General features: G+C 36.2%; 1 protein-coding gene across 2 annotated transcripts in view; it reads left to right on the top strand.

Moving 5' to 3' along the window:
* FER (FER tyrosine kinase) overlaps positions 1 to 13,643 on the top strand; it is a 153,003-nt gene that overhangs the window by 2,776 nt on the left and 136,584 nt on the right. Inside the window, exons 1-2 of one of the 2 annotated variants that reach the window (XM_088157412.1) lie at positions 5,699 to 6,267; positions 10,692 to 10,804. The gene's annotated coding sequence lies outside the window, so the exon portion shown is untranslated. Of the gene's footprint in view, positions 1 to 5,698; positions 6,268 to 10,691; positions 10,805 to 13,643 lie in introns of those variants that run through there. The other variant, XM_014877306.2, reaches the window with a different exon arrangement.

Below are 13,643 nucleotides of genomic sequence, written 5' to 3'. Positions count from 1 at the left end.
TAACTTCTCATTTTAAGAGCTATGTGTATGGTCTCATATGGTACATAGGAAGTTTTGGTGAGGATTCTTAAAAACCAGCAAGAGTCCTTCTAAAATTAATTGTATTTTTGTGTTTGAGGTTATAATTTTTTTCCTTGTAGGCCAGCTTCATTGGATGGAAGGCTTTGATTGCTGTCAGTTTGTAGCATGACATCATATTTGTGACCATTACTGTAATTCTTTTCTCTTTTCTCCTGCAAGTTTAAATGCAGAATCCAGTTTGGTGTAAGGAGTCTGAAATAATAGGGAATTTTTTAATTCCTGTGTGTTTCTCTAATGATAATAAAAGTAAATTCCCAATAATTTAGGGTTTAATGCTGTTTTTAATCTAAGTGAGGGAACTGTACCTGGTGACATCATTCTTCGGATTTCAGATTGCTGTTTGCTCTATAGTAACCAGCTTCCCTTGTATTGCTGCTTTCTACACTTGAGAGAAAATGCCAGGTGCTTTAGCCACATACAATTTCAGACTTTCTTCTTCATACCTAAGTTTCTTACTAACCTGCTTACAATACTCAGATTTGTGTCATAGTAGTTTTTAGAGATAACTGTTTATACTTGTAACTTTACTTTAGTTCAGTGGCTGATTTCTGTCCCTATGTGTGGGTTTAACAGAATCACTGATCTTTGGAGAATGCTAGTTGGCTCTTTAGAATCTTGTTTGTTATGTGGGCTTGCTTGCACCTTGAGCAAAAAGAGTATTTTGTTAGGACTTCTGATATGGCTGCTCTTACTTTCTGCTGAGGGGACAATCACTGCTTGGACCAAATAATTCATTGAGGTTGTTGAAAGGGTAAATGTGGAGTAAAAGCACCAACTGCATACTGTGAGAGCTTTCTGTAATGTAGCTCTCTGTTAAGACAAACACATGAAACTGTCAGCTGTTGAGGAGGAAGTAGAACAATCGTGTCTACAATCGTGTTGATCTGTCCTTTAAGTATGCTGTACAATATTGCCTGCAAAATACTGTAGTCTACTTGCAACCCTCTCTTAGTATGAATTAGTAAGGAAATACTTAATGAATAGGTACTTAATGGTTCTCATGTATTTTACAGATTTCTACATGGCATTAAAATCTTAGTCTGAAGACAGGTCTTGCAATTGTCATTCCTTGATATAAAGAGTCTCACACCTATTTTTTCATACTGTGATTCTCTAAGTGATTTAATTCAACATGAGCTGAGACATTAAGAAATTAAGCTAAAGCATAAAACTAAATTACATAATTAAGACCTAATGAAAAATCAGTTATCTTGTAAGTGATGGCAACCTGTGAAAAGTTTGTGAATTGTTGCATATTATGTAAACATTCTTTGCCAGAAGCAGAAGTTAAATTCAGAGCAGTGTTAAAGTGCATCAATCATGAGCCATTTGTTCCCTGAAATTGCCTGTTTAGTAAATGAGAGGCACACAGTTATAGCAATGAGCCTGATAAGAGTCCTGAAGATGAGTCCCTCTGACATAGTGCTGAACCATACTCAGAGCACTCCATCCTCTCTAATAAATGAGTTGGGCATTTCTGGAGAAAAGCACTATGAAAGTAATTACACAGTCACACAGTGCATTTTCCAAAGAGGGTTTGCATCATTATTTTGTGAGTCTTTTAATTTTGTACTTGGTTTGTCAGCTTTGCTGCTTTTTGATAGTTCTGTTTATGCCTAACTTTTTGCTTTAGAAAATTTGGACAATCTTATTCCATACATTGACAGCATATTGTAGCTTACATTGTCTGTCATCACATTTGCAATGTTTGCTGTTTGAATTGAGAGTGGCAGTTATAAGCTGTTTTCTCTCTTAATAGAGAGCTGGAAAGGACATAGATTTAATGGTTGTATAATAAGACAGGAATTATTTTCTTGAATATTTGTTACTTTATTACTCAGACAACCTATTAATAATGTTTCAGCTGGTGGAGGCTTTTAGCTGCTACACTTGTAAATCACAAAATTCAACTTTGGTGAACTATAAACAAGTAGGAGTAGCATCATAGGATAAATCCTGATTTTTGAGTACATAAAGTTTGTTTTATCTGCTGTTACATTGTATACATTTGTTACATGATCACTGTAGTATATTGCTATTGTGTCTGCTCAAATACTGCTTTTTAGAATTATGCTAAAGCTTCCTTTCTATGTTTTGTGTGTCTTTCAGATAGCATCTGACTTCCTAGTTGTGACTTCTGCTTTGAAATGTTCATGAGTGTGAAATAATAACCCACAGCATTTGTAGTCTTACTGAGTTTCAGGAAGTACAGATGAGGGGTAAAGTCAGGCAAAGTGGCTAAGTTCAAAAACGTGACAGCTTAAGCATAGTAGAAATGGTATTTTTAAAACAATCAACAAAATGTGAGAATTGCAACGTTAAGGAAAATTGTACAAATTTGCAGCAGCTTTTTACTGGTTAAAAAATAGAAAACATTTTATGTCAGTGCTGTGAATGCTGTATTTCTTCCCAACTTTTATGAAATATCCATGATATGGTAGATAAACAGGAGTTCAGATAAAAGGAAATGCCTAATTTGCTAAATTAGAACAGAAAAACTGTTGGTAGTTGAAGTGTGCATCTGAAAAAGCAAACAGTTCTAAAGGGTCTGTAACAAAGATAGAGGTAAGCTATATAATACCCAGTTCTGCCTTTTGGATTAGGTGAATGTTGAAATTGGAGTGCAAAATCTCTAAGTAAATTTGAAGCTACTATTTTTATAAATTTAATTGGCATCCAGATAATCTGATTTATCTAAAAGATTTCTTAAAAAAATAGTATGAGAAGGTAATTATGTGCCATTCTTACTGAGTTCAAAATCTCAGTTTGTCAGTCCTTGTGTTCTTCCATGGATTCTTAGTTTACTGTGCTGCATGCCTTCTAGCTCTGCTTCTCTGGAGCCAGGTGGTACCCTCTGAAAGGAAGCCAACTATAGCTCAGGCTCTGCTTCAGCCACAACATGGAAACTCATTGCAGCACATTTGTGCCCTTTGCAGAGCAGTCTTCAGCAGGTATCCTGTCCATGTATGCTTTGTGACCCAAGGCTTCATGTTTCCAGATGGCATGCAGGGCATACTTTGTGCAAAAAAATCAGTCAAATGGGCTGTGATGTGGTGATTTCTTGTGCTCTAGTATTTCATCACCAAAGTCACCCCATCCAGGCTTGGGGAGCCTAAATGGGAATGTAGGGATTAGCATTGTGTGTCTGGTCAGTCTGTTTTTGAGAGGGAGGGGGAGCTGCCATTTCCAAAGCTCTGATTAAGCAGATGGTTGTCATCATTTGGCCATTACAGTAGCATGGCATGTGTCTCTCTACAGAATTCTTCTGACATTAAGTTAGGATTTCAGGTTTAGGGGTGCAGTCAAATTCCTTTCACATGTCTCAGAGCATAGTAAGTAATTCTGAGGGAGCTAAATAACCCTTGTCTACGGTAAAACATTATTGCCATCTCTAACTTGTTTCTGAATGATGCTATGTTATGAAGAATATTGTCCTTTTAAATGAAATATTGGCTGCCTGGTATAATTTCTGGAAAAAATGGTTTTGAGAGGCAGAAGGAAAGACTGGATATGAAATAATAGTCTATTGCAATAGAGATCAGATAGCTGAATCTTATTTATGGAAATAAATTTCCATGTGAAGATTCCAGGCATGCACATGCACTTCAGGACCACTTGTCCAGACACTTAGAAGATTATACCTATACCAGTTTTACCTGTTTGTAATAGCATCTATTAATTAAAACTCATACATTTTTCTAATGAGAGTAATATCCTTCAGAAGGAGTGTTCTTTATAATTAGGATAGCTGATGATATCCAAACAAAACTATCTGGAACTAAGAAAAGAATAGGTAGGTTTCATCATATATTTTGGTATATATGTGTAGAATGCATGTATTAAAATTTGTTATGTACTTAAAGCATGTAAGAAGATACAAATGCGTAGTTTAGTCATCTGCATTTCTGGTGAGAGTAACTATTCCATTTTATACAGAGAGTTATGTTATCTTCTAGGATATGGAGCATAGGAAGGAGCAGTCATTCGGTTCAGCAAACAAAGGCTTGAGGCAACACCTTTCACTGAACCACACCATATGTTCTATTTCCTGCAGCGCAACAGCCTGGAATAGCAGCAGCTGGGAAGAGGCAGAACTCTCTCACAGACCTGTAGTTCTCATGGCCAGTATTTTCTGTACAAAATACTGTGTCATCAAACTACGTTAAATGTGGTACTGATGCCTAGCGAGGCTACCTAGAACAGAGGCTAGACAGTGTTAAAGTAATAACGTAGGTATTTATTAAAAGGCCTTCAAAGGATTCACCTTGTGCAGTACAAGAGCCCCGCCGTGGCTCCACCCAAGATGGACGGTGTGTCATGAGTTTTCACACTTCTATAAGTATTGGTCCATTTATGTGTTGGGGTTAATTGTCCAATTACAGCTCCAGGTTATAAAGTCCCATCCTCCCAGATTGCTCACCTCAATTCACTGTTGTTTATACTTTTGAGCCTGAAAGCCTGAAACTGCAACGGTGTCCTTAGTTCTCAGGCTGGAAAAGGATTGTTTTGTCTAACTAAAATGTGAAGAGAACTTACTTGCACTTTAATGAAGTTCAGAGTTGCACACCAATGCAGTACATAAAAGCTAGAACTTAAGGTATCTTAAGAACTTAAGTACAATGATGCCAAGCAAATAAGTGACCTCGAGAAGACTGAATGAACAGTGAATTAACTAAGTAGAGGGTTTAATGAACCAGAAGGATGTAATTAGTTTAATGAAGGAGGAAAGAAGAACAAACATCCTGATTGCTCTTTCAGTTTCTTTCCAAAGAACAGGAAATACTTGGAACTAGATTATTTTTCTCCTGAGGAGACCACTATTGTCATATAGTACAGACTAATGTCAGATTTGTTATCTAATTGTCTTGTCTGAAGTGAGACGTTTTGGCCATAGGAAGAAATTAAATGCATCTAGACTTTTTAAAGTATTTCACATCCTGTGGATTTATCTTTTTCTATGGCTGTTCTTAAATCTTGAGGGCTAAGACAGTGCTAATGGGAGAAGCTTCTAGTAGTGTTTTGGATTTCTAAGTTGAAATGTGCAATGACAGCAGCCAGGTGAATTTTGGGATCTGAAGTCTTCAGGAGGAGTCTTAGGTGTAGCTTTGTGATGGTGAGAGATGCTCAGTAGGAGAATTCTTCAGTCCTGTTCCCCTGAAGAAATACCTTGGCAGCCTTGGTACTGAGGGTTTGCATGTGTATATTAGGCGTGTGCTAATTCTGACTTCCCATGTATTCATCTCAAGACAGATGGATATCAGAATGTGAAGCACTACTTCCAGAGGTTTGGGATATTTTATCAAATAAGGAACACTGCTTCCTACCTTCAGACTGAAGCATTTGGTATCTTATTGAAATCTAAATATTTAAAAGAAATCAGCAAAGAAATAAGTTAACGGTGCCTAGAATAATTATTTAGTCAAGATGGCTACTATAGGTACTTTTTAATTTCAGTGTTGACTTTTTCTAGACATTGTTTCTACCTTCACTAGTCATCTAAGACAAGAAATCTCTTGAAAATGCAATAGTTAATTATTTTTAGCTGCTCCTTTTTCCTCAGAAGTTTCTTTAATGCATTGTATAATACACCCTTTAAGTGAGTGTGAGTAATTGATGTATTTTTTATTCTGTTTTCAATTTGTGGCCAATTTTTGGACATTTTGACATCATGTATTTTTTTGTAATTCTGGAACAGTCCTTCTCTTTAGCTGGTAGCATTGGCTTAATAGGGCTGGAGAGGCATAGTTCCTGCCCTGTGATAGTCGATTTTAGCAGCCTTACCCTGCTTAATCCATTTTTCTTTTAAGATCTAGTGTGGAGATACATGTTGCAACACTACGGAATTGAGAGTTCAGTGGAAATTTGTTGGTCAGGAACTCTCTGTTGAGGCCATACTTCTCTTTGCCTTTCCTTGAGTCCTGGAGCTGAAAGTGTAATTCTTGGAAAAATAGAGGAAGGAAAGTTGTTTTTTTTTTTCTTGTAAACTCACGAAAGGTAATGAGAAGCTAGGCGTGTTTACATTTGAAAGCAAAAGAAGGGTATGTGGCTTATTTTGTCTCTTTTTCAGAGTTAACAAAACAACAGAAGAGTCTTGAAGTAGCAGTGACAGGATGTGACTTGTGTCAGCTAGACTAGCTTTTTTCTTCCTAACCTGTATCTGCCTTGACCTTCTTGTTTTTCTGCCTGGTGAGTCTTGCTATTCAGCTGTGACTGTGAGGTAGCAACTTCTACGGGGTGGAAACAAAACTGGTTGAGTAACTGCACTTAAAAAGCACTTACTGCATGGTTCACTACCAAATGTCAGCTCTACCTTTTGCCCATTCTTTCACAGAAGGCCTGAGATGATAAAGAACATGCTGAGCAAGTTACCAGGCCATGGGAAGTAGCAAACAGCTGAAGGTGTGGTGGAGAATGAGACTATTTACTGACTAGTCTTTAGGCCAATAGGGGATGTCATCTGGAGCGTGGCAGGGGTCTGTGAGTGTGAAAGCTCGCTGGCTGGCTGTAGGCTGGACAGAATGAATGTGTGGTGGGGGAAGATGAAGTTCTGTGGGAAAAGAACATGGATTTTTTTGATAATGAACAAATAAGGATATATTTCCAAGTTGTTAGGAGGAGGGTAAGCACTTGAGTAAGGAGCTTGAAAGTAATTTGAACTAATCTCTCTGTTCTTGTCAGAGTGGTCCCACAGTACTCCACTATTTCAGCTGCTGGCTTCTTATGTGAGATGGAGACCAATTGCAGGGTGTTTAGAAGATAGCAGTGGTTTAGAAAATGGTTTAAAATGAGAGATTGAAAAAATTAGAATTGTGTCTTGTGACTGTAGACGAAGAATCTGGGAGCTGTGTCTGGACTTTTATCTGTTCTGCTTTTTTTTTTTGACTGCTGATAAGTGCAAATCCTGTTCTTTGATGAAGCCCACTGCTTATTATTTGTGTTTATTTTTAATAACATCCCAGCTGCAGGAGGAACTGCTAAGGAAAATTGTGGTCTAAGGAAAAAAGGTGCAGAGATGGGAGAAGGAGAGTGCACTGTTTGAGGATGTTTGTACATGACCAAATAAAATCCATGTAGCTCAGTACTTGCTACTGTCAGATAAGAAAGGGCTATTGACAAAAATGTAGAGTAATAGTTCCTGTTCTACTTTTACACTTTGGAGACATCTTGAGATAGAACTCTTGCTGTTCTACAGATCTGGTTTTTAAATGAATTTTTAGAATAATTTTGTACTTCTTTGTTTCGTGGTCTCAGAAGTATCTTTAGGCATTGAATGATCGCATTTAATTATTTACTGGGCAAAGAAAGACATGAGAACAAGTTTTTAAAAATTTCAACTGATGTTCTCAAGTTCTTCTGGAAAACACTTCAGCCATCTGACATACCATATCACTTTGTGCTATAATGATTTTTTCTTTTGATGTACTTTGATCTTACACCTGTCATTCTTACCTGTTTCGTGAGATAAAAATTCTCATTTCTCTGTGTGTAAGCTGCTCCATGCTATGATCAATATTACCTATATCTTTTTTTTGGTGCTTTATGTTTTTCATGAGATAGAAGAACTTGAACATACAGGAATACCACTAATGCATCAGCAGCATAAGACCATGTTATGTTTTCCCTTCCCTTCATTAAAAAATAGTCTAACATTCCGGATGGTTTCTAACCTGACTGTTTGAAAGCCCTGAACAAATGTTTTTGGAGGCGTGTGTTCTACAGCTTTTTCTGGTACTGTTATTCAGTAACTCCTACCAGTGTATTATGTTGCGTTTATTGACATGTGACTTCATCTGCTGTTTTCTGTGCTTACTGCTCAGTGTTCTGAGGTTTGGCAGGTTTTGTAATGACCTATTGGTTTTGATTAATTATAATAATTTTGTGTAAAGCACAGATGCTTCTATGATGATATATAGTCAGGTAACCATTCTGAAGAGCAGCCCAAGTCCTGGCACAGATTATGGTGAGGCTTCTGATCTGTCTCCCCTGTCAATCTCTGTTTCTTAAGTCTTACCCTGCAAGGTCTTCAGTTCTCTAGTAGCTTCCTATCAGAGACATCAGCAGAAATTTCCCACTTCCAACACTTTTCCACAGGATTCTTGATGCCTTCACAGAACTCTTCAAATTGTGAAACATGATTTTGCTCTGCAAAAGCTACAATTTTTTTTGTTTTTCTTTTGAATTATTCTAGTCTACAGATTCTTAGGCATGGTTTTAACCACCTTATGCAGTATCAGAGTCAGACTGTGTTTTGCTTCTTCTGATTGCCTTGTCACATCTGAAAAAATTTGATCTGTTTTCCAGTCTTGATTATTCTTTGCTTGGATCACCTTAAACCTAAGTTTTTGCAGAATTAATAATTTGGAAATTTGATAGCTGATACTTAAATGCTTTGGCTCAATCGCATCTGACTCTAGTGAATTCTTTCTATTAATATGATATTTTTAATTGCTTCTCATATACTTCATTTTTAGAAAATGCCATACATATATCCTAAATCTGAAGAGGATCTGTTTTGGGGTTTGGCCTTAACTGTCGTGGTAGTGATTTCAGAAAAACAACAGGTCATCTAGGCTTTCTGTTCTGTCTTTATCTTCCCACAAATTTGTGTTTTATATCTTCATTAGCTAGTGGATTATTGGATTGAGGTAGCAAGATGTTTGTGGCTATCAGATTCTGCTATGTTTGAACTCAGAAATAGTGGAAATTCTGGGAGATTTTATTGCCTTCTGAGAGATGCCTGTGCAATTCGTTGGAAAGCCTTTATTATGCTTCCATGTACTGGCTAGTGTATACCTATCAATTAGACTCATATTGGACTTGCATTACCAGCTTTAAGTTCTACTAATGACCTGTGTGATGAAAAAAATGCACATAGGTGCATTTTATTGCAATAGTAACTGGAGTTCTTAAGAAAAAATTGGTTTGCATTTAATTTTCATACTAACAAACAAAATTCTGCACTCTTAAATGTGTGATAGACTAGCTCTTAAAAAAAAAGAAAAAAAGAGGTGTGTCCATTGTTTGTGTTCAGGGAACAGAAGATAGAACTTTTTTTGTGTTGAAGTGGCTCCAATCTGTTGTTTCATTTCATAAATGGAATGTTTTTTGATAGATGGAATTTGATAAATGTGGCTTCATTTTACCACATGCAATTTTTAACATCTGCTTGAACCTTTAATGTGCCCAGGGGCTGGTGGTGATGTTTATTCCACTTTCACAAGTCCCATTTGAAGGGGACTGGGACTTGTGTTCCTGTCCAGTGACAGTCTGGTTTGTATAGGTGTTAGAAAGACCGGAGCCAAATTTTCTCTAATGTTTTGCTCCTGCTTATACTTTTTTGCTAGTGGAGACTTTCCCTTGGGCTTTGCAACTTTGGAACACATGATTTTATGTCTGTTTTTCAGAAATGTGATGAATTTTATAACACTTGTAACCTCTTGCATGTTTTTTTTCTCCTTTCCTATCGGCTTGCATAGTTGCTGTTCCTTTGCAGTGCCTGAATCCTAGCATCACTTAGTCTTTTCTATTTTTGGTCATGGAGAATAGAAGTTTTGTATTTATATTAGGCAGTTCATTGTTTCTCAAAAGTCACTGAGTAGACAGAAAGGAATACTAAATAATGCCTGCTTGAATGTGAATTAAGACTTTCCCTTCTGAAGGTTTTATAAACGTCTCTGTGATCACTGCTTTGTTTGAAATAACGGAGATTTTGGAAATAGTTTTGCTTTCTTCACCCCTACACACTGTGTCATTCTTTCAGTTTTGCTTTATGCGTTTCTTCCTATGAGGCCATTGCTAAACTGTTATGGAATGTCTCATTTGAAGTTAGACATTGTAATGTGAGATTATGAGAGAATCCTTATCATCATCCTTATCCTTATCATGAGTCTACATGTATACAGTATGCCTTGCACTTGTAAGCTGTGTGCAAAGCTTGTTCCTTACCATTTTTAAAATTCAGTGGATTTTTTTTCTTAAGATAAATCCTCAAAACAGTTCTGTGTCAGTTTGCTTCACCTAAATTGCAGTCTACAGTTACAACTTGAAATTTTGGTCTTGCTAGTCATCCTGACTTCCTGACCTGTTAATATTCTAGCTATTAGACTAGTGAGAGCCAGATAAAAATGTGTCTTGAGTGGTTCCTTTTACTTGTTGTTACTTGTTTTCTTCCACTTTTATGAAAATACTAATACTAACTTGATCTTTCATATAACAAACTTTCACCTTCCATGCTTTCATTTTTCTTGTTAATGGGTTTCTGTTTTCATTTTACCAAGGGCAAGGTTCAGAAATAAATAAAATTGTCTAATTTTTCAGCTACAATATATTTGTCATAAAAAATTCCAAGAACTAAAAAAAAAAACTTTTACATGTGTAGAGGCAAAATTATTTCTTCACTCAGAATTATGAAGTGATAGCATACTACTACTAGCAGTCCTTTGAGAAATCTGTTCTTTTCTTTTAGTTGAACTGTCTCTATTTATTAAAAAAAGCAGCTGGATTCTGGTAATAATCTGAAAATACAGGGCAATTTACCTAAGTCTGAGTTTTGCAACGTATTTGAAAATGCTGAGATAGTAAAAGAAGTTTGGTATGTTTTTCTTTCACAGAGTCCCCAGAAAAGAAAAAAACACATATATTTCAGTAGGTGAAAATCAGAGGAAGTAGCTGCTGACATAGGAGAACTGTACTTAAAGGACGTTTCTGAAGGAAAACTTTTAAGGTATGTGAGCTAATTTATGCTTTGCAGAAAAGCCTTCCTGAAAATTAGCTGCCTGCTTTGCTTTGAGTGGACCAGTATTTCAAATCAGCTTTGAAATAATCTAAGGCTAACTTGTATTACCACTTCAGATATTTATTGTTGGCAAAAGCTCTGCAGAAGGATTAGTTTTACTAGTTTATGTTGTATACATCATATCTATGCATACAAAGATGATATTATGTGATTAGTGAAAACAAATGGTAGGTAATGCATATGTTTTGTGTTTCATGGTATTGTGCATTCCAGTAGCTCCTACACTAACACAATTGTTTGACTAGTTTTTGTTTAAGGTGTGGATGGAGTGCTAAGAATTATTTATTTCATTATTTTAATGGAATATAACTACTGTAAGCCTCACATTGAGAAATTGAGAAGGACTGTCTAACAAATTGATAATCTATTGTAAAAATGCTTTTAGTTCAGTACAGAAGCCTTGATTTTGAAGATTTGGCTCCTGAATCCAAATCCCTTTTCTTTTTTGACATATTTTAATGTTTGTAGAAAGTGTTTGCAAAATAAGACATTCTGTATTCTCTGTGATTTGGAGCCTATACAGATTTAGGAGTAATCTAAATTCATAAACAGCATGTGACGAGTGAGAGAATCCAGATCTGTGATGTGCTTTCCTATTCTGAATTTAACTGGGGGCCAGGTATACTTTCTGGCTTTGTGTTTTTTAGTTGCCAACTTTGTCACTGGTACTGTGAAACCACAAGTTCCAAATAATGCATGTAGATCCGTCCTTATTTTAAGATTATCAGTCACAACCTTGGATTGTGTAATTGATGTAATTGATGGCAATATGTAGCATAAGGCACCAGTTGTTATATGTATAGGAGGGCATCTTGTGAGAGTGTTGCATTGCACATGCTCTGTTCCTCCTTGCTTATTTGATTTCAGTCAGTGTCTCATAGAGCATGGCCACTTTCATGTGTCACAGACAGATTGCAATCTTTAAATTAAATGTTCATTGGTTGTGGAAACTACTTTCTTCAGAGTTGCTGGAATCCAGGAACATGACTAACTGGAACACTGGCTTTATTTCCTGAGGGGGTGTTACAGTACTGAAGGATTATGTGACTACCATTGAAGTTTTTTGCTGTTAGGCTGACAAAATTTAACATTGATTTGTTTGGAATCTGACTGCACCACTGTATTGGTAGTTGAGAAAAATTTTAAATTATCTTTGGTAACTCTACTTAAATTTAGGCCAGTTTGAGATCTGGTTGCTCATTCACACTATGTTATTAAATGTACATTCAGGGTGTACTTCCTGTGAATGGTTAGTTCATTGTTTTGAATTTAACACTATAAAGAAAGTAAGTCCTACTTTCTTGGAGTTGTCCATGAGACATATTTTACTCCTAAGCCTAACAAATACTGTTTTACTAACTTTCGTGTGCAGTTATATTTTTAGCCATCTCTGTCTATATGTCTATATCCATCTTATATTTCAAGATAATTTAAAAAGCTGAAATTCATTTATCTTATTTGGTGGTACTGGTATTTTACTGCTTTTACAAAATGTGCTATAATTCTGTTTGAAACTTCACTGACATGTCAAGTTATGCATTCTTTGTTCACATGTGGAAAAAGAGATAAACCTCATGGGTATCTACCAGAAGCAGAAGAAATCTCTTCACAGTAAGAGTAAAGCAATTCTTGAAGGTTTTTTTTCTGTATGAATTTAGCATATCATGTTTGTTGTTATCACTTCTCCATCTGGCTTGTTCTAAAACATTGTCATCTCTGTTTTTTCGGTTAAGATAAAATACTCTCCCATGTTTTTTTGACTTTTTTTTTTCTCCCCAGAATAGCTCTCACCCAGTATTTTCATCTTTTGAACATCAGAGAAGAAAGTATGTTTGTGTCTCAAACTCCTCTTATCTCATACAAGTTCCCCATTATATTTTTTCTGGGTTCAGATTTTTCTGTTTTTGCTGATTTCTCAATTTTGCCAGTAGTCTGTGTTTGCAAAATATGTCTGGGAATCTTTATCTTTCAGTATGAGTATTTTAATGTTGTATGGTAAAGCCAGAAAATATGGGAATATTAGTATTCCATAATCCAGTAGCTGTGAACATGGGGAAGTACAAGGAGGACCATGAATAGCACCATGAATCATACCATGAATAGCAGCCCAGCTAGTTTGCTGTTCTTAAACATCTTCTGGTGGCATCTTATGGTTGGAGACACAAGGCTGATCTAAATGCATCGCTGTGCCCGGTGGTCACTGAAATACTCTGTTGTATTGGTCTGACCCTGGAGGGCATCTGTCATCTCCTCTGTGGCCAATAACAAGGGAGATACCTAACTTGGAAAATTACCTGTCTGTACTGGTGCCAGATATTGTCTTTTTGAATACTGGCCTTTCAAAATGTGCTTGTGTTTTTTAAGAGCATTTGAAAATCAGATTGTGTGTTTATGTGTTTGGTAAATCTTACAGTTCTGACTTCAAATTAATAAGTTGTTTAAAAAGTATTAAAAACCATTTAAAAAATCAGAAGTGGTTTTAAGTAACAGAATTGGTTTTTAGCTTATCAAAAGTTAAGTTTAGTTTAGTGGCTTAGATCTTGAATACTTCTTCACTACTTCTTTGCCTCCACAATAAAGCACTTGAATTTGGCTGGATGTCTTGATTGAACATCTTTCTTAATTTATGTTGGAGTCACATGGCAGCTGGCTTACCCATTTGGGAATCTTCAAGTCTGTATCTCGTTAGTTTTAGCAAATCAGAATTTTATCACTTTTGCAAAGCAAATTTTTGATGTGCTGCTTCTGTCACAGTGCAAGGAATAAT

The sequence above is a fragment of the Sturnus vulgaris genome, chromosome Z (assembly GCF_052056855.1).
Source record: "Sturnus vulgaris isolate bStuVul1 chromosome Z, bStuVul1.hap1, whole genome shotgun sequence".
Lineage (NCBI taxonomy): Eukaryota > Metazoa > Chordata > Aves > Passeriformes > Sturnidae > Sturnus > Sturnus vulgaris.
This window is presented reverse-complemented; position numbering and strand designations above follow the sequence as displayed.